Here is a 26,247-nt window from a genome sequence, read left to right on the forward strand (position 1 = left end):
TTCCAGTATCGGTATCAGTCTTTGTCACCAGGTGATCCAGCGAGGCATAAACAAGCCCCACATGGTCTGGGAGATTACTCAGGTTGTTATTGACGGGCGGGTCAAGGTATCTTCTGTGCAGCTGGCTTAAGTCTGTGTTGTAAACACCCAGAAGAAACACCCATACACAACACTCCATTATGTTCTACAAAGGGAGAGGTTTGCCCATCTGGCTCTCGACCCTGACAGTACATGCTGAGTGTGGGTGTGTGGTGTGTGTGCTGAGTGGTGTGGTGTATGGTGAGCAGAGAGCAGTGTGGTGTGGTGAGCGGTGAACAGTGTGGTGTGTGGTGAGTGGTGAGCAGAGAGGAGTGTTGTGCAGAGAGCGGTGTGATGAGGTGTGTGGTGAACAGTGTGGTGTGTGGTGAGTGGTGAGCAGAGAGGTCTGGTGTGCAGTGAGAGCGGTGTGGTGTGGTATGTGGTGAGAGCAATGGTGTGTGGTGGCGGTGAACAGTGTGGTGGCGGTGGCGGTGGTGCAGGTGTGTGGTGTGTGGTGAGTGGTGTGGTGCAGAGAGTGAGCAGAAGTGTGGTGTGGTGCAGTGGCGGTGAGCAGTGTGGTGGCGGTGAACAGTGTGGTGGCGGTGAGCAGGTGAGGCGGTGTGGTGTGTGGTGTTGTGGTGGAGCAGTGGCGGTGAAGCAGTGGTGGTGGTGTGTGGTGAGCAGTGTGGTGGTGAGCAGGTGAGCAGTGTGCAGTGAAGGTGGTGAAGCAGTGTGGTGTGGTGAGTGGTGAGCAGTGTGGTGTGGTGAGCAGTGTGTGTGTGTGTGTGTGGTGAGCAGTGTGAGCAGTGTGGTGTGGTGGGTGAAGCAGTGTGGTGTGGGTGAAGCGGTGAAGCAGTGTGGTGAGCAGTGTTGTGCAGAGAGTGGTGAGCAGTGTGGTGTCGCGGTGAGCAGTGTTGTGCAGAAGCGGTGAGCAGTGTGGTGGTGTGTGGTGGCGGTGAGCAGTGTGTGGGTGAGTGTGTTGTGCAGAAGGCGGGTGAGCAGTGTGGTGTGTGGTGGTGGTGAGCGGTGTGCATGGTGAAGCAGTGTTGTGCAGAGGCGGTGAGCAGTGTGGTGTGTGAGTGAAGGTGTGTGAGCAGTGAGCAGTGGTGTGGTGGTGTGGTGGTGTGGTGAGCAGTGTGGTGTGCAGTGTGGTGAGCAGTGTGTGGTGAGTGGTGTGTGGTGTGGTGTGTGTGGTGAAACGGTGTGGTGCAGTGTGGTGTGGTGAAGCGGTGTGTGGTGTGTGGTGTGAGTGGTGGTGCAGTGTGGTGTGGTGTGTGGTGAAGCAGTGTGGTGTGAGTGGTGAGCAGTGTGGTGTGGTGAGTGGTGAGCAGTGTGGTGAGTGGTGAGTGGTGTGTGGTGAGCGGTGTGGTGTGGTGTGGTGAGCAGTGAGGCGGTGAGCAGTGTGGTGTGTGGTGGTGGTGTGCAGTGTGGTGGTGAGAGCAGTGTGGTGTGGTGAGTGGTGAGCAGTGTGGTGTGTGTGTGGTGGTGTGGTGAGCAGTGTGGTGTGGTGAGGTGTGAGCAGTGTGGTGTGTGGTGAGTGGTGAGCAGTGTGGTGTGTGGTGAGCGGTGTGGTGTGGTGTGTGGTGTGTGGGCAGCGGTGGTGGTGCAGTGTGGTGGCCCGGTGAACAGAGAACAGTGTTGTGCAGAGTAGTGGTGAGCAGTGTGGTGTGTGGTGAGTGGTGAGCAGAGTGGTGAGCAGTGTGGTGTGCAGAAAGCAGTGTGGTGTGTGGTGAGTGTGGTGAGCAGTGTGGTGTGTGGTGAGTGGTGTGGTGAGTGGTGAGCAGAGAGCAGTGTTGTGCAGAGAGCGGTGAGCAGTGTGGTGTGTGGTGAGTGGTGAGCAGTGTGGTGAGTGGTGAGCAGTGAGGTGTGTGGTGAGTGGTGAGCAGTGTGGTGTGTGGTGAGTGGTGAGCAGTGTGGTGGCGGTGAGTAGTGTGGTGTGTGGTGAGTGGTGTGCAGTAGCAGTGTGGTGAGTGGTGAGCAGTGTGGTGTGTGGTGAGCAGTGGTGAGGTGTGTGGTGAGCGGTGAGGTGTGTGGGTGAGCAGTGTGGTGAGTGGTGAGCAGTGTGTGTGTGGTGGTGAGCAGTGTGGTGTGTGGTGAGCAGTGTGGTGAGCAGTGTGGTGTGTGGTGTGTGTGTGGTGGTGAGCAGTGTGGTGTGTGGTGGCGGTGAGCAGTGTGGTGTGTGGTGGCCAGGTGAGCAGCAGTGTGGTGAGTGGTGAGCAGTGTGGTGTGTGGTGGCAGGTGATCAGTGTGGTGAGTGAGGGTGAGCAGTGTGGTGTGTGGTGTGGCGGTGAGCAGTGAGCAGTGTGGTGTGTGTGGTGAGTGGTGATCAGTGTGTGTGTGGTGTGAGTGAGTGGTGATCAGTGTGGTGTGTGGTGAGTGGTGAGCAGAAACAGTGTTGTGCAGAAGCGGTGAGCAGTGTGGTGTGTGGTGAGGTGTGTGTGGTGAGCAGTGTGGTGTGTGGCGGTGGTGAGCAGTGTTGTGTGTGGCGAGTAGTGAGCAGTGTGGTGAGCAGTGAGCAGTGTTGTGTGTGGTGAGTGGTGAGCAGTGTGGTGTGTGGTGAGCGGTGTGGTGTGTGGTGAGCGGTGAGCAGTGTTGTGCAGAGAGCGGTGAGCAGTGTGGTGTGGGTGTACAATGTGCCTTACAGCCAGGAGGAAGTCTTGACCCACATGGCCAAGTTGATGACTTCTGTAACATGCTTTGAGGCAGTGAGCCAGGCATACAGATGTTGAAAAAGCTCCGTCTTTCTAACAGATCCCACAGCTTACTATAGCATTCATCCCATTTCAGTTACAGCAACCTACATACTTTTCTATTGCATCCCATTTCCATCCCCTTCTCAGCTAAAGCATGCTTTAGGGAATGTTGATGAACATGGTTCCAATGTCAAGGAAACTGATCCACAAGATTTGGATCAGAAATCCTCTGCACCATCACATACAATTACACATTGTCAGTAAAGTCACAGAGCTAAAGCTTACTCTGTGAACACATATAATTCTAAAAGAAACAAACAATTCCTTTTAAACTGACAAGGAGCCTCAGTGAGTTGGGAAATTTAGAACCTGAGGAACACTAGACTTGCTTCACTTAGGACTTCAGCATTGCAGAAAGATTTGGGCGGAAGGGGAAATAATGTAGTTGAGGGACAGTACGACATACTATCACAAAGCCTGCCTATTGGGGTCTCATCTTACGAGCAAGGACAACAAAGGAGAACCCTGAGGACATCTTGACACAGAAAATACCCATCGGGTTACACCAACCGAAAAGGTCATGTGACTTGACTCTACTTAGTCAATGAAATGAGGCCCAAATCCATCACTCTACAAAATAGGATATCAATGGAAATCTGCTTATTTGTTTCTGGAGGCGGATGGTAGCCTAGTGGTTAAAGTGTTTGCTCATCATGGCGAGGACCTGGGTTCAGTTTCCAACATGGGCACTGTGTGTGCAGTCCATTGCTGGTGTCCTGCTGCTGTAATATTGAGGGAATAAACCCTACTCACTCACTCACTCACTCACCCACTCGATTGTCTCCACTGTTTACAGAGTCACAGGCCCCGCACCAACGTATTGTTTAAAGTGACGCTTCACAATGTTTCAGCTATATCATAGTGGCCTGTAAATAATTAAGTCCACTGATTGACATAATGATCCATGCCTTCAGGGTACACTGACACGCCTGATCACTGACTGACTGAGTTTGGTTTTACGCTGCTTTTAGCAGTATTCCAGCAACATCACGGGACACCAGAAATGGGCTTCACACAATGTGCCCATAATAAGTCATCTTCTATAGCGCACAGTCTCCAAACACCAAGTGATTGCTCGCGGCGCTTAATCAGAATCTGATTCTTATTACCCCGAATAACCCAAGCTGCCTGTTAGGCGCTAGAAGGTTATAGTCACAAGACTTTATCCCACCGGGTACCCATTTTTCTGCTGGGTGAACAGAGGCAATTTGAACAAACTCACTTGCCTAAGGTGAGACCACATGCATCACATGTGCTTCGTTGTGGGGCAGGACTGAAGTCCTAGAAACTCTCAGGAGTCAGGCTGCCAAACATGGTCACCCATCCAAGGATTGTCCGAGCTCGACGTTGCTTAACTTCAACTGATTCATGACCTGAGCTGTGTGCACAGGACCACGTGACACCACAGGACAACGTGACACCACTGTGGGGAGTCGAACCCGGGTCTTCGGCGTGACGAACCAAAGCTTTAACCACTAGGCTACCCCACCGCCCCCCGCCTGATCACCACACATGACCACTGACCGTGAAGATCGGAGTCTTCAGCTATCCATGCTTGTCATAAGAGGCAGTAATGGGATCGAGTGGAGGCTCGCTGCTTTGGTTGACACGTCATTGTATCACAATTGTGAAATCGATGCTCATGCTGTTGATCACTGGATTATCTGGTCTTGATGTTTACGGATCACCGTCATGACTCCAGGTGACCAGGCCACTTATATCCCCTTAACACCAAGCACCAGGTAGGATAACAAGAAGTACCATCCTTTAATACTTTATGCTATGATATACTGAAAGGGCCAGGGTACCTATGTACAAAGCGTAACAATGTAATACTCTATGATATGATATATTGGCTCCAACTGACCAGCCCACTTATATCCCCTCAATACCAAACATCAGGCACAGTAACAACAAGTACCACCCTTTAAAGCAGAACCACCAATCGTATCTCTCCAGACAGGCATCCCTTCACAACACCGTTTAACTGAACAGCTACAAATCATTATCTAAATGCTATCTCTTTTCCCTAAAACAATTTTTCCTTATTTTTATAGGAAACTACATGACATCCTAAGCGATAATTGCCCCATCACTTGGAATAAAATTACAACATCAACACCTACTCCACATCAAACACAATCAATAACATGCTTGTTAGAGGAAAGTCCTTCCAGATTGGCTGTCAATGATCGATCTGTGTTCTAGTGTACTTGGTAAGAGTCCAGACTCTACATGGCTGCTGCGGCCAATCTCATTGCTTTCATCTTCATCGGGTTTCTAAGAGTCCATTTCACGCCTATGTCACCAATTTTCCAGGGATATCACTGTCGCCTGTAGGTAATCTGATCTGTAAGCTGTGTTTAAACACGAGTTTGAACATTATTTCAGTTAGATTAGTGAGTGAGTGAGTGAGTGAGTTTAGTTTTACACCATACTCAGCAATATTCCAGCTATATGGCGGTTGTCTGTAAATAATCGAGTCTGGACCAGACAATCCAGTGATCAACAGCATGAGCATCAATCTGAGCAATTGGGATACGATGACATGTGTCAACCAAGTCAGTCAGCCTGACCACCTGATCCTGTTAGTCGCCTCTTACGATAGACATGGGTTGCTGAAGATCAATTCTAACCAGAATCTTCACGGGTCTCAGTTGATCAGAGCATGACAGCTTCAAGTGGGAGGATAACGCACAGTGAGGCAGGTCTAAGATGCTAAAACCTTGTCAAACCCACCAGTACATCATATAAAGGTGACCATGGTGCATCTGATACTTGAAACCATGATCATGAGTTCCTGGCATACCAAAGGGAGATAATCTGATCGGAGACTTGCAGTGACTTCATGCAACTGTTGCCCATATCTGGGCTAAACTAAGTAGAGGTTCGGATGAGCTACCTTCCACATCACTGGGATACAAGGACACAGGACAGTTGGGGCAGGACAATCAACCAAACCACACTATCTGATCCTATCAGTTCCTTCTTACAACCAGCTAGGGTTGCTGAAGACCAACTCAAACATGGAACTCCTATGGGTAACATAATATAGTTCTGTATCAATCAAGATTCAGCTGTAAGTTTCTGAACAGAATGAGTGAGTGAACTTCTAAGCCACTTTCAGCAATATTCCATCAATATCACAAAAAATGGGTTTTATACATTGTACCCATGTGGGGAATCGAACCCGGATCTTTGGCATGACAAGCAAACACTTAAAACACGAGGCTACAACACAGTCCCAGTCACAGTATAATGACAAACCATATTTTTGTGTGTGAACAGATTCTTTCTCCATCAGTTCATAATGCACTCAATGATACAGAATGACGCCTGCATTAGAATGAAAAATAAATATTTGCCTCCTCTTAATAATGTATCACACAAAACTTCTCAGCATGAGAAGCTACTAGCAGACACCTAGAGCTCATATAGCTCAAGGAGTGCCAATTTGCTTTGGGAAAATGTAATCAATTCTTGGTTTGAAAATCACAAGCTGCTTCTTTGTGTTTCAAAGTCAACACATATTACATCTTGATTGGATTGATTAAATGTGTTCTGACGCCAATCCCTGAGGCTGGATTCAGTGTGACTATATCCTCCGACGTCCATCACAATCAGAACAAGATCAGAGTCAATTGTCTGGGACTTCATCACAGCCTTTGTTTGTTCTTCTCCTTTACACTGTTCGGAATCCTGCATAGTGTGATGTTGCTGTTGCTGTTGCCGTCCGCAATTAAGCTAAGTCACATCAAACATGCACTTCCAAGCTGTTGCCAATACTGAGATGAAGATGCATACGGTGGCACAACCAAATCATCAACATCACCTTCTGTCTCGTCTGCCTCCGGACCTTTTTTCGATTGTCTCACGTATGTACGATCATGAACTCATCCAACAAATCAATCGCAAAGTTACGACTGTTGTAAAGCCCTTATTTATGTCTCCTCTGAAGCTCATACTGTTTGAGGCAATTCGTAAGCCTGTAATAAACTATATGGTTCTGATGACATTATTAATGCTTTGTGGATGGAGACCCAGGCCTGACATCCACCTGTGCACCAGGTCAAGACCTGGCCAACATGGGTCAGAGCAACAGTGCAGGAGTGAGGTGAGGTGAGGTGAAATTGAGTTTAACGTGGAGCTTGAGAATATTTCGCTCATATGATAACGTGCATGCGTTTGTATGTGCATGTGTCACTGCTTGTACTAGTCCAGACTTAAGCTGGTTTTATAGTGCTAGCCCACTGAGATACCATGCCGCAGTGAAGCATGAATACCCCACTCAGACACATTATACTGACTCCGAGCCGACCAGTCCTTGTTGTACCCATAAATGCCGAGCGCCAGGCAGGGACCAACAAGTACCATATTTTAATTCTTTTGGTATGATGCGGCTGGGGATCCAACCTACAACCTTCTGCTCTGGGCGGACGCTCTAACCACTACATCATGGTGCTGGTCCAACAGTGCAGGGAAGATGAGAGCACTGATGACCTCATATTTTGACATTCCAGGTAGAGTTGTGTTAGCCTTTTTGGTCCCTGCTTCAAGAAGTAATATTCATAAGTACTGCAATTTGATTAGCTTCCCTTGGGTATCCCAGGATCCTGAGAATTTTAGAATGTCATATCATTGGACATAACGTCCATTACTGAGGACTGCATCACTCGGGAACTCCATCCACATTAGTGAGAGAGTGAGTTTAGTTTTACGCCACACTCAGCAATATTCCAGCTATATGCCGGCGGTCTGTAAATAATTGAGTCTGGACCACTCAATCCAGTGATCAAAATCATGAGCATCAATCTGCGCAATTGGGAACATGTATCAACCAAGTCAGCGAATCTGACCACCCAATCCCATTAATTGACTCATACGACAAGCATGGGTTACTGAAGATCAATTCTAACCCGGACCTTCACGGGTACATCCCCATTAAGGTGATATGAACATGACAATACTGAAAAGGTGGACAGGATTAAAGTCACTCACTAACTCACAATGAAGTTACATCCCCAACTGTATAAATCCTCTGTATGGTCACTGCCTCCCCTACTCTACAAGTTTTCTCCAGGGAATGTCAGGCAGTGCAATTCACACCTTGGAATGTGTAGACAACAAATGTGCTTGAAGCATGTGGTGTTCTCAGTCTCTTCCAGAAATTCAGGCAAGCCTCGCACATTGTAGCCACTAAGACACCAATTCCAGTCTCCTCAGATATCACAGAATACCTAGTCTGGATTCACTTGCCCTTACCCACCACACCAACATCAACAGACAGTGATGGAATACCAAACATGGAACCACTGAATACCAAACATGGAACCAACATTGCAGTAGGTACATACACTCCATCCACAGAGGATAATGTCAAAGGTTCTTCCAATAGATATACTGTTTCAGGACAATGGCTGACATCAATTCTCAGTTTATGAGTGAGTGAGTGAGTTTAGTTTCGCCAAGACTCAGCAATATTCCAGCTATATGGCGGCGGTCTGTAAATAATCGAGTCTGGACCAGACAATCCAGTGATCAACAGCATGAGCATCTATCTACGCAATTGTTCTGGGAACCGATGACATGTCAACCAAGTCAGTGAGCCTGACCATCCAATCCCGTTAGTCGCCTCTTACTACAAGCATGGGTTAGTGAAGATCAATTCTAACCCGGATTTTCACGGGTACATCCCCATTAAGGTGATATTAACATGACAATACTGAAAAGGTGGACAGGATTAAAGTCACTCACTAACTCACAATGAAGTTACATCCCCAACTGTATGTATCCCCTGTATGGTCACTGCCTCCCCTACTCTACAAGTTTTCTCCAGGGAATGTCAGGCAGTGCAATTCACACCTTGGAATGTGTAGACAACAAATGTGCTTGAAGCATGTGGTGTTCTCAGTCTCTTCCAGAAATTCAGGCAAGCCTCGCACATTGTAGCCACTAAGACACCAATTCCAGTCTCCTCAGATATCACAGAATACCTAGTCTGGATTCACTTGCCCTTACCCACCACACCAACATCAACAGACAGTGATGGAATACCAAACATGGAACCACTGAATACCAAACATGGAACCAACGTACAGTAGGTACATACACTCCATCCACAGAGGCGGATAATGTCAAGGTTCTTCCAATAGATATACTGTTTCAGGACAATGGCTGACATCAATTCTCAGTTTATGAGTGAGTGAGTGAGTTTAGTTTACGCCGCACTCAGCAATATTCCAGCTATATGGCGGCGGTCTGTAAATAATCGAGTCTGGACCAGACAATCCAGTGATCAACAGCATGAGCATCTATCTACGCAATTGTTCTGGGAACCGATGACATGTCAACCAAGTCAGTGAGCCTGACCATCCAATCCCGTTAGTCGCCTCTTACTACAAGCATGGGTTAGTGAAGATCAATTCTAACCCGGATTTTCACGGGTACATCCCCATTAAGGTGATATTAACATGACAATACTGAAAAGGTGGACAGGATTAAAGTCACTCACTAACTCACAATGAAGTTACATCCCCAACTTATAACAGACTCTGTATGGTCACTGCCTCCCCTACTCTACAAGTTTTCTCCAGGGAATGTCAGGCAGTGCAATTCACACCTTGGAATGTGTAGACAACAAATGTGCTTGAAGCATGTGGTGTTCTCAGTCTCTTCCAGCAATTCAGGCAAGCCTCGCACATTGTAGCCACTAAGACACCAATTCCAGTCTCCTCAGATATCACAGAATACCTAGTCTGGATTCACTTGCCCTTACCCACCACACCAACATCAACAGACAGTGATGGAATACCAAACATGGAACCACTGAATACCAAACATGGAACCAACGTTGCATTGTAGGTACATACACTCCATCCACAGAGGCGATAATGTCAAGGTTCTTCCAATAGATATACTGTTTCAGGACAATGGCTGACATCAATTCTCAGTTTATGAGTGAGTGAGTGAGTTTAGTTTTATGCCGCACTCAGCAATATTCCAGCTATATGGCGGTCTGTAAATAATCGAGTCTGGACCAGACAATCCAGTGATCAACAGCATGAGCATCTATCTACGCAATTGTTCTGGGAACCGATGACATGTCAACCAAGTCAGTGAGCCTGACCATCCAATCCCGTTAGTCACCTCTTACTACAAGCATGGGTTACTGAAGATCAATTCTAACCCGGATTTTCACGGGTCTCTCGGTTTATGAAAGATGAAGTAAGATGTCAATGCATAGCAGGTCAGTTGGACATACATTTAGCAAAACACAAGTCACTTGAAGATTGTTGTGAACAGTTGTTCAATATCAGTGAATTTGGCTTTGAATGGCATTTCAGTTATATCAATCTGTATTAGGGAAGTACAAGTCTGAGAAACCACTGAGCATGGCTATGGTGCTGAAAAAGGTCATATCTCCAGCTAACTTGGAACTGCAACCATGATCACTGCAACATGAATGGCCAAGGGACAGAACTACGTACCATACTTGGTGCTGCCCAAAACCACTAACCAGCAATATCCATCCTACTATCAGGGGCTCCTTTCACGAAGCAACCTTTACTAAGGTTAACCTTAACTCCCATTCTTTAACATTGCACTAAGGTTACCTTAGTGACTTACGAACACCTTAGTGCTTTGTGAAAGGAGGCCCTGGTATCCATTATCAAAGTTAAACCTTAAAATGTGAAGTCATTTAACTGCTGAAATAAACAAATATTATCGAATGGTTTCTTCCAAAAAGTATGGACCTAAAGTGTTGTATGGTAGTTTATACCCCTGAAGGTCCGGGTTAGAATATTGATCTTCAGTAACCCATGTTTGTTGTAAGTGGCAACTAACGGGATTGGGTGGTCAGGCTCGCTGACTTGGTTGACAAATGTCATCGGTTTCCTAAGTGCTCAGATCGATGCTCATGCTGTTGATCACTGGATTGTCTGGTCCAGACTCGATTATTTATAGACAGCCGCCATATAGCTGGAATATTGCTGAGTGTGGCGTAAAACTAAACTCACTCACTATGGTAGTTTAATTGAATGAATTAAGTCACTGTGACTTAACCTTGGTTCATTCTAAATTCACCTGGTCATAACTGACTTAATTACACCAAAAGAACACTTCAAAATAACTGCTGATGTTTGAGCCAACAAAAAAGGGACCAATAAGTATCTCTCCTTAGAGTGGTGAAGCATCTTCACCTAACAAGCACCTGTTCACTCAAAGTACAGGTACAATGATGATGGCAGCCTTTCTCCAAGACAACTAGTTAGGAAAACCAAATGCCACCAAGGTACTCAAATTTCTTCAGACTTAACCTGTTTCAGCCATGAACTTACACTGACCGATCCTGCTTGGCTACCAAAACATCTCACAGTATTTCTCTCATAGAAAAAAACACTAACAAAAACAAGGAAATGGAACTTCTCCAGCTATATTGCAGAACAAAGAAAAACAGAGAACCACAAGTTCCTTTGATTCCAATAACAGTTACTATACATATGTTCACCTCTTCATCAACACAGACGACAAGAATATTTCCAAGGTGAAGGTCACAGGTTTTATCTTCTAATGGAATGACAATCAACAACAACAACAACTCCATTTTCCTTCATCAGAACGGCATGACCAAACAAACATCATGTCTACTGGTTTATCTACATTGACATAGATAAACAGAGGCACAAGTCCTGCAAAATACGCACAGACCAACAACCGTTACTACTCCTGCCGGCCACGGAATGAACAAATGGATTTCAGGAAGATGACATTCCTTTCGGGATAACCATTCAACAACAACATTGAGATTTTCCCTTTTCACAAACAAATAGACCTGCGTATGTCCATGACCTTCATAAACACAAGAAGCAGTTGCAGGGGTCAAGGTGAAGGTTACAGCAGCATCCAAACCAGGAACAAGGATTCTGTTGCTGTTGTGCAGATCTGGGACGTCATCATTAGTGAAGAAAGTGTACTTCAACACTGGCTGCATCCACTCCAGATGTTTCCCTGTGGGTTATACCATCTCTCACCGATTTGACGCCATAATCACCATGCATACACGCTCTCAGCACGGCGGGAAACAGGTAATTTGTCAGGAAGTGATCCGGAGGAAGATCCTGACAATCAGCACTTGTATTTCCATGATGATGCTTGTATGAATATGTGGACCATTGAGACGTATAGAATGCCTCACGTCCTACAGTCTCAGACAGACTCATGCTGGTCTTGTGTATTGTTCACATGGATAAGTATAATGCACTGTTGAGACGTATAGAATGCCTCACATCCTACAGTCTCAGGCAGACCCATGCTGGTCTTGTGTATAAGTATAATGCACTGTTGAGACGTATAGAATGCCTCACGTCCTCCCTCTCAGACAGACTCATGCTGGTCTTGTGTATTGTTCACAAGACAAGCATGGCATGTTGTCAAGACATAACATCAATTCCACAGACTAACACAATGAATATTGTTTTTGTTAAAGCTGTCAGCAACAAATGTGGTCCAGGTAAACCAACGGTTTATAGCATGAGCATTTTTCATTCCCTGAGTGAGTAAGTGAGTGAGTTTTACGCCGTTTTCAGCAATATTCCACAAAACTGGAATTCTAATAGTCCAGATCACGTATATCCCTCTGTCAAGTGGGAATCGGCATGGCACCATGGGTGAAAGCTATGAATATGCAATGCCATCTAGAAATTGTACATTACACTTGACCATTTGACCACCTTCTAAATGGCAATGAGTCTCGGAAGACAATATGCATACTTTTAATAACAAGGATGATTGTCTAGTTCCTTTCACACATGTTCAAAGGCCAGCATGTGAGTGAGCAAGTTTGGTTTTATGCTAGCTTTAGCAATATTCTAGTAATGTCATGACGGGGACATCAGGAGTAGGATTCACACACAATACCTTTAAGGGGAATCAAACCCAGGTCTTCGGCGTGACGAGCATACACTTTAACCACTAAGCTACACCACCCCACTACCAGCATGTGACATGTCAGATATCCATCTTGATGTCTTCATGAAATGATGTTCATCTGTCAGTCAATGAAATTTTCGGGTCATTCGGGCATTAATCGAATACTTTTTTCGATTTTCGAGTACAAATGACTAGTTTTCATGAGGCATTTCAATGAGCATAAAATATCTAGTTCTACCACCCAGGAAAGTGTTATTGCCCTTTTAGCTAATGGATATTGCTTTTACAAACGGCCCTTAATATCTTGAGATTTATGAACCGTGCAAACAGCATCCATTAACACTTTTACAACAGTTTTCGGACAGAACCAGTTTCTCACGGGGATCAAGGTCATTAACGGTACCAAGGTCATCCATAACTGGTTGTCTTCGTCATATGGTTAAAAAATGACAGCTAAATGGAAATACCTTGCTGTATAATTTCTCAAATTTTGGGGAAGCTGAATGGTATAATTAGATGTTCTGCTCACTGGGAAAGGGACAAGTGAGTGTGTTTAGGCATCAGTATTCCAGCGTGTGTGTGAGTGAGTGAGTTTGGTTTTACACCGCTTTTAGCAATATTCCAGCAATATCAAGTGTGGACACCAGAAATGGGCTTCACACATTGTACCCATGTGAGGAATCAAACCCAGGTCTTCGGCATGATGAACAAACGCTTTAACCACTAGGCTACCTCACAGCCCCCAGTATTCCAGGAATATCTCCAAAGGTCAGTGCCTGTTTGAAGGATAGCTTAGTGGTTAATGCGTTCGCCCAACAGGTCAAAGACCTGGATCTGATTCTCTTCATTGGTACAACATGGTGTCATTTTAGTGGGCTATTGTTGAAATAAAAGTAAATTCATCTATGCTTCTTCAAAATACAAATTGGAATTGTATTTGGTTAATGGTGACATAGAAACAATAGTATTAATCCTTTTCACAGACCATCAGACAGCAATACTAAGATATTGACATTTTCCAAGTGAGTGAGTGAGTGAGTGATGATAGCAGCTTAGAGGAATTAATATATTCTCATGGAAATGAAAGTACAACTGTTCTTTTATTTATTTCCAGAATTTCACTCACAGTGGAATACATACCTTGTGAAGAAACCTGTACTTTCATATGTTCCCTTCCCTTATTTGTTTCCATGAGCATATTTAGTAGTGACCAAAGTTTATATAATACCTTGTAGCCTGCCCCATGAGTGTGTCTTGCACAAGTCCATTATGTTCCAATACACACCCATTCACAGCTCTATACAAATGAGTTCCTTCCTAGTACAACATTATGAAACCTTACACATCTATATTTCCTGAGATTATATGTTGGTCTGTTCATCAAACAATTAGGAGGAAGCCTCAAGTACCAATCACTTGAGTCCGGGGAAGAATAGGACTCGAGCAACCCACGAGGCAACTCATCGACTGGCCAGACTTGTAGCCTGGCTGCTACATTGTATCCTAATGGTGTAGACTGATGCTTATGTCAGTCACCAGATTGCCTGGTCCAGACTTAACCATGAACCACCAACCAGAAGCATCAAATGTCCAGAAATCTATCTTGAGAGTACAGAATCGAGCACCGTTGTCTCGGTATTGATGGGACCAAGAAAAAATATCAAGTTCAAGACATCAGACCAGGCCATATCATCACTTATCCAGCCTCATGTAAGAATGTCGAGTTTTGATTGGTTCACGTTATTTTGATAAAATACCATGTACACCCGTCACGATCCGCGAACAAGGAGTACAAAAGTCATATTATCCCGCCACGCCGCGGTGACCACGCGAGTGAGAAAAGCTGCATCGCCAAGCCTTTAGTAACGTGCGCTGCATTGAGGTCAATAGATCAGCTGGTGTCAACATGGCATCTCACATAAATAAAAACAAGTCGATTCGATGCATATTGTTTTCTTTTGATTTAGTAAAAACATTCAGCTAGATAAATGCATTATCATATCGTGTCGAGGGAAATATGGGGTTTTATCAGTCCCGAGTAAGGCTGTAAGGAATACAACCTTACTGGGGACCGATAAAACCCCATATTTCCCTCGACACGATGTGATAACTTATAATATCACTATGAAAGAAAACAAAACGCTTCTCATTATGTTTTGATTTGAAACTATAATCCGTTATCAGTAGTGTTAGTCGTAACAGTGAGCACTTCCTAATTAATTCCTTCTTAATTAATACTAATTAAATAACAAACAAGTAACACCTTCAACTCAATTAGCCCTAATTAGTTTACACTACCGCATCCCTTTGATTCATGCTGCACCATGTGTAAACGTGTGGAAACAACCTCAGTTCAGAGGGATACGTGCCCATGAAAGGTAGGTGAATATCGAGTTTCATTGCAAATATCAAGTTAAAAGGGTAATTTTGCTTGTTGGGACCATGAAATTATATCTAGATATCCAAAATATCGAGACATTCCAACTCCACCAAAAATATCTTGGTTTTTATACATTTCTCCCAAGTCCAAACATTCTACTCAACTCAGAAGTGTAGGAAGAGCTAAGAATGAGACTGACTGAGTTTGGTTTTACGGCGCTTTTAGCAATATTCCAGCAACATCACGGTGGGGGACACCAGAAATGGGCTTCACACATTGTACCCATGTGGGGATTCGAACCTGGTCTTCGGCGTGACGAGCTAAGGCTTTAACCACTAGGCTACCCCCTGCCCGCTAAGAATGAGAAGTTTTGGCTGCATGAACACGAATGAAATGGAGGGAATGTTTTGTATAACACATGCTCTGGGCTCTGTAGGAGTGAGTGAGTGAATGTAGAGTGTAGAGTGTAGAGTGTAGAGTGTAGAGTAGAGTGAGTGAGTGAGTGAGTGAGTGAGTGAGTGAGTGCACTTTTCCATCAATATCACAGGGAGGGACACCAGAAATGGGCTTCACACTATGTTCCATGTGGGTGAATCGAACCTGGGAGTTCAGCATGATTAGATGTGTTAACCATTAGGCTGACCTGTACGAGAAACAACAACCAGCTCTAACCAGATCAGTGACCGCCAGTGTGTGTTATGTAAAACACAGGCTGGGCCATATTGACAGGTGCTTTAAGTACCAGTTGCTTGTTGAGCTACCGGATAAGGATTTGACAACCTCTCAATCAAAGTCTGACAAACTATATTGAGGCTCTCACACACTAAACATCATGAACGCGTGAAGACAAAAGTAGAGTCACTATTTGCTTATCACAGGCTCTGGATAATGTTTTCAGCCACTGAATGTTTTCGTTCACATTGTGCCGAAATAGTTGTTCATTTATTCAATATATTTTTACAACACTGTCTCTTGAGCATGGAGTATTTTTTTAACAAACGCATACTGCAGACATTTATTTTTTAAAGTTTCATTAATTGGTAATCAGGTGACAAATTGAATTTCTTTGTGTGTCATGTTCCCAAGTGAGGTGAGGTGAAATGGGCTTGAGAATATTTCGCTCATATGACGACGTGCATGCGTGTGTATGTGTATGTACGGCTGCTTGTACTAGCCCAGACTGAAGCTGGTTTTATAGTGCTAGCCCACGGAGAAACCATGCCGCAGTGAAGCATGAATACCCCACTCAGACACATTATACTGACTCCGAGCCGACCAGTCCTTGTTGTACCCATTAATGCCGAGCGCCAGGCAGGGACCAACAAGTAACATATTTTAACGTCTTTTGGTATGACACGGTCAGGGATTGAACCCGCGACCTTCCGCTCTCCGGGCGGACGCTCTAACCACTCCACCACAGAGGCGGGTCCATTGAAAAGGATACATTGGTAATAACATAGTGTTGTTACATAACTGATGTATTGCAACTTTGATGTGTATTTGTACACAAGTCAGTGAGTTTAGATTTACGCTGCACTCAGCAATATTCCAGCTATATGGTGGCGGTCTGTAAATAATCGAGTCTGGACCAGACAAATCAGTGATCAACAGCATGAGCATCAATCTGCGCAATTGGGATACGATGACATGTGTCAACCAAGTCAACCTGACTAGTCGCCTCTTACTGAATATCAATATTCTAACCCGGACCTTCACAGGTATGTACACAAGTCAAATTTAAATGGATAATGGTGATATATTTTGAATATTTTAGACAAATGAGCAGCCTATCTGAGTGAGTGAGTTTTGGTTTTATGCCATTTTTAGCAATATTCCAGCAATATCACAGCGGGGACACCAGAAATGGACTTCACACATTGTACCCATGTGGGGAATCAAACCCGGGTCTTCAGCAAGACGAACAAACACTTTAACCACTCGGCTACACCACTGCCGAACAACCTATCTGACCCACCGTTATCATGAGTTTTCAGAAAAACAAACCTCTAAACTCCTCCCTCCTGAAGTTCAAAGTGCACTGTGGTATTATACACCCTGAAGGTTTCAATATAAACATCCAAATAGATGTTCTGAGATACAAGGTCTGTATTTTTAACAAGATACAGGGTGGTGTTATTATCTTTTCATAATAACAGATACTGACATGCCGTAATAATCATGATCTATTTCCAGCTATCAAACGATGATCACTGTTTGGTATGGTCAATCCAAGACAAGCCTATCATCATCTTGATAAGATAATAGCTTCAGCAACTCCTCAGAAGACTAATGCTACGTCTCTGAACATTTATAATCTTGTCTGAAAATATATAATCTTGATCGAAACACTTGAGTGGCATTTAGAAGTTGGTGTGATGAACAACAAGGAGAGTTCTATGGACATACAACTTCTTTAATGTTATATGAGTGACGTTTCGGTGTAGCAAATGATGTAATCATCATTTGTTTGATAACGGTGTTAGTAGCTATACCGAAACATCGCTCATATTACATTAAAGAAGTTGTATATCCATAGACAAGTATTTTTAAATTGAAAAGGAGACTAAGAGTTAATTTAGGTGAAACACACCAATGCACTATACATGGAGGACCAATGTTGAATACCAATAGCTTAAACTTTCAGACAACATGACATATCAAACTTCCTGAATCGGAAATACATCACAACCACAGTATAATCCAGAAATGATTTCAACAAATGCTACAATCAACATTACCTGTACAAGGTGACCAGTTAGTGAGACACAATGTATTACCTGCGGTCAGCTGACTGGACAATGCCAGGCTGTGTACTTGTGGTCAGTGCTGTGAGGAGCCAGACATACCGTACTAGGGGAAGCATGTACAAAGTCAACACTTGACTGATAACAAAGTTAAATAACCGGGGCTCCCAACAGGGGGGTCTACGCTCATGGCTGATATTCACATTTCAGAAAGCTATAAAAAACATACCGTGACACTGACATAAAAACGTCTTTAACCCAAAAACAAAAATGCTATAATTAAAAAACACCTGATACAGACCGTGTCAAAATTCAAGTTCAAAGACCCCTAGTTATTGTAGGGTTTTCTTTTCTTGATGTAACAGTTTAATCTATGAACTCCTTGAATCGTATATTTACAATATGACAGGTGTATGATAATGAGGTACCTCTTGGCTTTCATTCTTGACTTTGTAAGATTTATGAGATGATGATAGTCTTTCTCACAGTCCCTGAACCATATCATATCAATTTTGCCCAGCCCTTAGTGATGAAATACACCTAAATGAAACATGAAAAATGTTTTGATTTTCCATGAGTTCTGAATATCCAATCTCACTGGGACTCACAGGCGGATCCGGAGGGGGGGTGCAGGGGTGCGCACCTCCCTTTTGTCCTGAAAGTTTATTAAATGACCATTGAAACTGAGGTGAAAATGAAGTGTGAACCCCCCTTTTTCAAGAGTGTGCACCCCCCTTTCTCAAAAAGCTGTATCCGCCCCAGGGACTCCTATCAGTTTGAATGGGTATGTTTTCTTTAAAAAATCATACATTTTCAGAGAAGAAGCATTAATTCAGAGACAATATCTGTACAGTGCTTTTACTATATCTTTAATACCAAAAACCAGATATTACCAGCAACAAATATTTTCCAAACTAATCTTCAGGGATCTCTTCCACTAAGGTTGTAATGCACTCAATTCAGGAGTGACCACGGTTCAGTGGAGATGCCTCACTTCCCCAGTTCCTGGTTCATGCTCTGCTAAATCACCCCCTGTCAAACTAATCTGCCCATATTTCACTGAAATATTGCCTTCATACATATTCAAGTTAAACTGTAGGCATATGTAAAAAATGACAAACTATTTTCTGATTTACTATTCTCACATATTAATAAATTTTGCTGAACTTTTTAATTCACCCCACCTCAACACAAATCTAAACGACTGCAAATATAACCAGGAAATTATTTAAACTGTTTTTGAATCACATCCTTTAACAGTTAATGTACATCATGTATGCCTAGAATAGTTTCAAAAGATGCCTTCCTGTATCAAATCATCGAATAATTTGGCTGAAACATCTATTTGTTTTCGTAGACAGAACAAGAGTGTGTTATAGTATCTTTATCCCGGTAACTGACAAGTCTACATAAGTGACAAATTGTTCTTATTATTGATATAAGCTATAAATTATGCTCATAATAATTTGTTCAAAGACCTGTTCCATTTCCACAAGTGAGGATCTATGCCACTTTTAGCAACATTCCTGCAATATCATGTTGGGGGATACCAGAAATGGGCTTCACACATTGTACCCTCGTGGGAAATTGAACAATGTCATGAGGAACGAACGCTTTAACCACTAGGCTACCCAAACAGAAGGTGAACATTGAGCGTGAGTGAGTGAGTGAGTGAGTTTGGTTTTAGTGAGTGCAATATTCCAGCAAGATCAGGAGGACACCAGAAATGAGCTGACAAATGTACCCATGTGGGGATTGAACCCAGGTCTTTGAGTGAGTGAGTTTAACCACTAGTTCCCCACCGCCTCGAGTGAGTGAGTGAGTGAGTGATATGAGTGAGGAAGGTATATCAGAGCATGTCAGCTTGACTCATGAAGGGAGCCCAAGTTATTCAGGTCCTAAACATTTTCCACTTTGATGAAGCTCCCCCATCCCTGATACAGAGACAGACCTGACAACATCATCATGGTAAACCTAAACATTAAGACATGTGCAGGCTGTGTTTATATAGCACTGCTTCATGGCACGTCATACAAGTAAACAAGCACAACAACATGGCGAGGAACCTGTCAAACTGGATCATCTAACTGACAAATACATGTTTGTGCTCTAGGTAAACAGTACAACATTCTCCAATATACTGTGATTCAATGCACGCCTCACACTTTCTATCAGAGGGACTCTCTGTTTTCAAGTATGGGTGAAACACTTTCTATCAGAGAGACTCTCTGTTTTCCAGTACGGTGAAACAACCCATCGGCACCATAACATCTGTCTGGTTTATCATTACATTTTACACAATGAACTATTCTTAAAACTATTTCTAACAAAACCTGTTTTTGGTCTCCACCAGTGTGTTTTGATGCCCCAACATGAGCAGGATATTTTACTACCTGCTGTCCTTTAGACAAATTTCAGTCTGCTAAGTATTGCCATATTGTTTGAACATTTATCAATAATATTTCACACTTTTCAAACCAAAAAACCTACAAAACTCGTTCAAAAACATGACATACAGACCCTTCAGCAATGACTGAGTTTTGGTGTTCAAAGGAATACAGAGATATCTCCAGGGCATTGGAGACACCCTCAGGGCAAGATAAATAACTCAAAGGCTTGCTGAGTCTTGCAGTCCGAGCCTTTACGACAATAGTGAAAAACACCCAGCTGTCTAACTGTTTTATTGATAGAGTAAACCAACAGCCCCAAGCTATCTGTTAACCTGTGTACATGGTAAAATTTCAATGGTAAAAAGTTACTTACATGTTTGCTGGAGCTGGTCAGACATCAATATCCAGTTATTATGTCCATCGCATAGGTATTGATATCCAGTAGAGATTTCAGGGTGATAAATCTATCTCCCTTGACTGAAGAGTCACTGCCTGTACAAGCAGACGGCACACACTACGAGGCATGGAGTAATGTCAATGCACTCTTGGTAGATCGTCATGGGTCATGTGACACTCAAATGTCGCTACACAACTGCTAGGAACGATTCAATGTTTAAATGATTCAGCTTTTGTGTAGGGAAGTGAATTACCCCTTTCTCATTACAAAGAATCGCACACTAAATCTCTCTGCTAGAGTGAGCAGTCAAGGATGTAGATACCATCCTTGTGAAGTTAAACCGTCATATCCCCTGTGGTCACACAACTAAAACATCTATTTCTTGACAATGTGGGGCCCATTAAATCAATGCCTTCAGTTAGTCACCTCTGTCTATCTTAAAAACTACTTAAAACTTTTTACTGATCACTGAAGTAAACAATGAGTGGGTTAGGATTTAAAGTCACACTGGCAATGTTTCAGAAAGAATTTATACTAATAAATACCTTTCTACAACGGACAATAAAACAACCAGTCTTATCACAGATTGATATTTAAAAAAAGTGTATAACCACGGACGGATATGGCTACAGATAACAAGGCATTATATAAATGGACTATAGATCGCTGGCTACCAAAGTTGGTCACCAAGCTTGGGACCATGGGGACTTACATGGTCTGTCTCACAGTTCCTGAACTGCTATATCTCCTCTACTGTCTAGCCCTCCCTGCAATACTAAAGCCCTAAATGAAACAAGTCTAGATATCCCCAGGTTGTCTCACAGTCCCTGAACCACATTATATTCCCTACTGCCTAGCCCTCACTGCAATGCTAAAGCCCTCCCTGCAATACTAAAGCCCTAAATGAAGCAAGTCTAGATTTCCTCATGTTCTCAAGTTCCCATCTCACAGGGATTCCTTTTCAATTTAAATGAGATTATTTAGTACAATCAAAATGATATATATCCAGGGACTAAGTGTTAGTGTAGGACTTAAAGTACCTTAGCTTACCTGCATGGTACATCTTGCAGGATGGAAAATAAGTAAAACAGATAATCTGAAAATGCTATTTTAGGGTTGCTATGATCTTCGAATGGAAATCTAAGCAGAAACAGCCTTGTTCAGATTCAAGGCACGAGATGTGAATTAAGATCTGAAGAGTCTAACCACACAACCATAGCTTCCATGAGTGAGTGAGTGAGTTGAGTTTGATGCTGCTTTTAGCAATACTTAGTCTTATCACAGCAGACATACCACAAGAAGGTTTTACAGATTGTACCCAGGGGAATCCTTGTTGATGCAGATTCTTCAACAACATGGTGTTGTATGTTTGCCAAGTTGGCAGAACCCACAAGCTCAGGTTTGGTGCTGGCAAACCCAGAGACATAAAGACAAATCTGGGATTCAAACCCGCAATCACAGGATCCTGTCACGTCTGCAATTCTGCATGGTAAATCACTGATTGCTGACTGAACACTCATTTTCACATCAAGTTCTGACATTATCCTGTCTGCAGTCCATCTCTTGTCACGATTCAAGCTGAACTCACTTTGTCCTCAACCTAATTCAGCCTGAATTCAGTCACTGATCTGAACCTAATTCTATCAAACGTTCCAGTTAACCTTCATCAAGATGGCGGGAACATGGACTTTGTCATCGTAATTGCCCTGGGAAGAATAATTCCTTTCTCAAAGGTTTTCGTAAATGCCTTATAACCCACAATGACCTCCGACATCAATGTCAACGTCCCTATGAAACACCAGTGCTTGGACTCGGTAAATTGCACATTAAATTATCATCAACATGATCATTACTTGAAAAGGCTTTCTTCCAGCTGAAGCTAATTTCTACCAAAGGCAAGGTGAACTGCTGTGAGATGGGGTTTAACGTTCTGTTTAAGAAATACACTTCGCTCTACCACCATGTATAGTGTAATAAAACACACTTTTGCCCTGAACTATTATAGTTAAAGCCCGGCTTGCATCCGAATAGTTCAGGGCTTCAGGCGAGTGTGTTTTATTACACTATACATGGTGGTAGGGCTTAACTGTATTTCTTTCTAAGATGCCAAATTTAATACTTTCTAAAGATAATTACGATTAATTTAAGGCAGAAAACAAACGACGGTGTCCTAAATTAAGAATCCTCGCGACAGGGCTAACTGGCGCCAGCTGTTCTATTGATGTGTCTGCCCCTATGTTAAGATGAACGTTACCAGAAAAAACAAATGATAACAGTTTGATGACAGTTTACGTTCGGATTAAATATCTTCTCTGAATTATTTTAATTACATCTGTCATTAACGTAAACCATATGGGGCAATATGAACGTTGCATTTCTACTACCAGCGTAAGTTTAGATCAGTACATCCAGAGGAAGTTGAGTAGTCAAGCGACATTCCACAATTGCATTGTGGGAATGTAAACATTACAAAACGTTACCGTGTCGTTGAAAACATGTGAGTCGAAATGACACATTTTAACCGTCGTAAAACATAAACGTAATGTTTCCACCAGTGATGTTAGCTGCGTGAAGCAACAGCAAACCAAGAAACTGGATGCAACGGTGTAGTTTACTGTAGGAGGCCGTACGAGGCGATGACAACTGACATGCATCGTGACGTCGCTTACATTGTGACGTAATGTAAAATAATTCGATTACCAGGGGGCACACTAGAATGGCGCAGTGACGGGAAAACGTCATTCAATTGTTACATCATCAAAAAACTATACCTTTATTGTCTGATAATGTATTTTTTTTTCGATTGTTCTAATCGCTAGGCATCTTAGAAACAAGGTTATTGTCATTACAAAGCAAAGTGCATGAACAATTACGTGTTAGCCTGTCATGAAGACCCTTAAACAGATATGGCCAAAAAAACCTATGTGGTACTGCAGTTTCAGGAATTTCTCAAATCAAAGAAAATCTCTTGGCTCCTTTTCATCATAATTTATTAAGTTTATTTAAGAACTGTTTTTCTGTGAAATCAATCTGTTTCAGTGCTTGTATCTGCTTGCGAAAGGTGACAGTTTTACACCAACACCCTATTGGTATAGTGATCAGACGATTCTTTGTTTATCCGACTGAGACCAGGAAGCAGGCAGGGCAACAACAAGGACGATCTTTTAACATCTTTTGCCATGATGCAACTAGGGATCAAACCAACGGGAATCAAACCACTGACCTTCTTCAGCCACTGGGCAGACGCCCTACCTACTAGGCCATGGAAGCTTCTTTCCTCAAAGAACAGGAAGGAGGAGAACCTACTTATCTCGAACCTTCAGTGACCTTGAAAATCCGAAATGAGGATATGGATGCTGATATTTTCTGTTATTTTCAGAGTATCAAATCTCTCGGCATAAAAAGCTGACAGGCCTTTTCACGCAAATTATTCATTTGTTTCCGTCATTACTTGAACGGTTCATATCCTCATCTTGTCGCAAATACAGTTTGAGTATGTTTTTTGTTCAACTCCAAACTATAATTCAGGCATATGGTGGAGTGTCTTGAAAATATTGACACCAGACCAACTCGGTACTACTGCTTTCTGGACAGATGATCTATGAAAGTATTTCATATCAGACAGTAAATGTCAGAGCATTGAGCTGTGTGAATAAGAAGCTCATTTCTAGGCTCATCCTGCTAAACCCAATGATGAAAGTAGGATGAGAAGTCCACTGCCAGAGATGGTGGTGTCAGACGTAAGTAATTGAGATGGATTGAGAGTGACTTACATTATCTCGGTGACATTACAGCAGCTGAGCTTGGTATACGGAGAAAGCACAAAGTAAGTCTGTGTGAAAATATTTGAGCTGACCTCACACTTTGCTCTTTCCATATGTTTCAGTAGGTTTTACTGCAATAATATGAACTGATTTATAAGCTGACCGCAGCAGGCAAATCATATTTTACAGGATTAATGCTTTGGGCTCATGGCATTTATCAGAGAGTGCAAAGTGAAGTAGGTTTGAAGGTATTTACCAATCCGAAAAGAAAATTGTGCAATGGTATAGTTTGGCTACAAAGAACCATATTCAATGGAATCTGGTATTTCAACTCACCAGAATCAGATCCTTGCATATTGAAGGGACACAACTCTAGGACTTTGTCCTGGTGGTTCAGGGACGTTCAAGTCTCATCATCCATACAATCACTTCAAGCATTGACCCATGAAGATCCAGGGTTAGAATTGATCTTCAGCAACCCATGCTTGTCGTAAGTGGCGACTAACGGGATCGGGTGGTCAAGCTTATTATGATGTACACAAGTCTAGATTTCCACAGTTTCAGAACATCTCAGGGCTCCTTTTAATTATTTTTCTATTTTTTAATAGGCTACCCCAACACCAGTGACATGATGCCACTATGTAAATAAAAGATAATAATAATAATGAGCATCAATCAACACAAATGGGATGACACGACATTGAAACGTGGTGTCTGATCCCCTATTCATTTAATTGCCTCTTTCAATAAGCAGAGGTTGCCAGGACCCCAGATGACAAACCCAGTGGAGTATTTAGACTAACAACTAGTCTCTGAATGAACATATTTTACTGAAAAAATTCATAGTAAAACAAAAATAAAATATAATGAAAAGGAGCCCTGAGACTTTCTGAAGCAGAGGAAATCTAGACTTGCCACATTTTCTAGACTTGCGTGGGCTTTCTTGGATATATTTGCTTCAGGGTCTGTACAGCAGACTATGGATCAATATAAGTTGATTAGCAGGTTACTACCTAGTCTGTCTCACAGTCCCTGAACCACATTAATTTCCCTACTGCCAAGCCCTGTCTGCAGTGCTAAAGCCCTAAATAAAGCAAGTCTAGATTTCCTCAGGTTCAGATTCTGAATCTCTGGTCTCCCTGGGGCTCCTTTTCAATATAAATGGGCTTGTTTGTTACTATCAAAATTATATATATTCAGAGACTAAGCGTTAGTCTAGTTACTACCATGACTGTGAACCTATTCTAACCCACATCCCACTGGGGTAGTGGATGCCCAGAACATTAGCCTACCAGCCGAAACGTGGCTAAAAGCATCATTTCCTACAAATCTTTATGTTATTATTGGACTTTTACAGGCTTAAGTTACTTGACCAAACAGGAATTTACTTGAGTCTGGCTTCAGACTAATGGTAGTCTGTGATACAGATCCTGAAACAAATATATCCAAGAAAGTCCAAACAGGTCTAGATGATGTGGCAAGTCTAGATTTCCAGTTTCCGGAAATTAATAAAGTCTCTGGGCTCCATTTTATTACATTTTTATGATTATAATTTAGTAACTGTTAGTTTTCTATAAAATATGTTCATTTCAGAGACTAGATGTGAGTCTAGACTAATGGCTAACTGTGCAGACACCAGCTTGAAAAAGACACACGTACCTTTGTGATATACATGTCTAGACCAAGAAGACTCAGAGATGCTCCAGTGTGGTATAGTAATCACTCCAGTGGAACTCTCATTCACTGCTACACACTACATTGACTCCAGGTCAGTGTGACCTCAGCCAGAGAGCTGGGATAATTTAGTCCCACTGATGATATCTTATTACCCCAGGTGACACTACAATATGCCTACCTCTGATAATTGCAAC

At 42.9% G+C, this 26,247-nt stretch overlaps 1 protein-coding gene across 7 annotated transcripts in view; it reads right to left on the reverse strand.

Annotated features, from left to right (window-relative positions):
- LOC124261806 (5'-AMP-activated protein kinase subunit gamma-1-like) overlaps positions 1 to 26,247 on the reverse strand; it is a 455,838-nt gene that overhangs the window by 122,924 nt on the left and 306,667 nt on the right. The window contains exon 1 of one of the 7 annotated variants that reach the window (XM_046696178.1): positions 20,589 to 20,698. The exons of the other annotated variants lie outside the window; for them this stretch is intronic. The gene's annotated coding sequence lies outside the window, so the exon portion shown is untranslated. Of the gene's footprint in view, positions 1 to 20,588; positions 20,699 to 26,247 lie in introns of those variants that run through there. 7 annotated transcript variants of the gene reach the window in all.

This window comes from Haliotis rubra, unplaced genomic scaffold, assembly GCF_003918875.1.
Source record: "Haliotis rubra isolate DU_JTF1 unplaced genomic scaffold, ASM391887v1 Scf81, whole genome shotgun sequence".
Taxonomy (NCBI): domain Eukaryota; kingdom Metazoa; phylum Mollusca; class Gastropoda; order Lepetellida; family Haliotidae; genus Haliotis; species Haliotis rubra.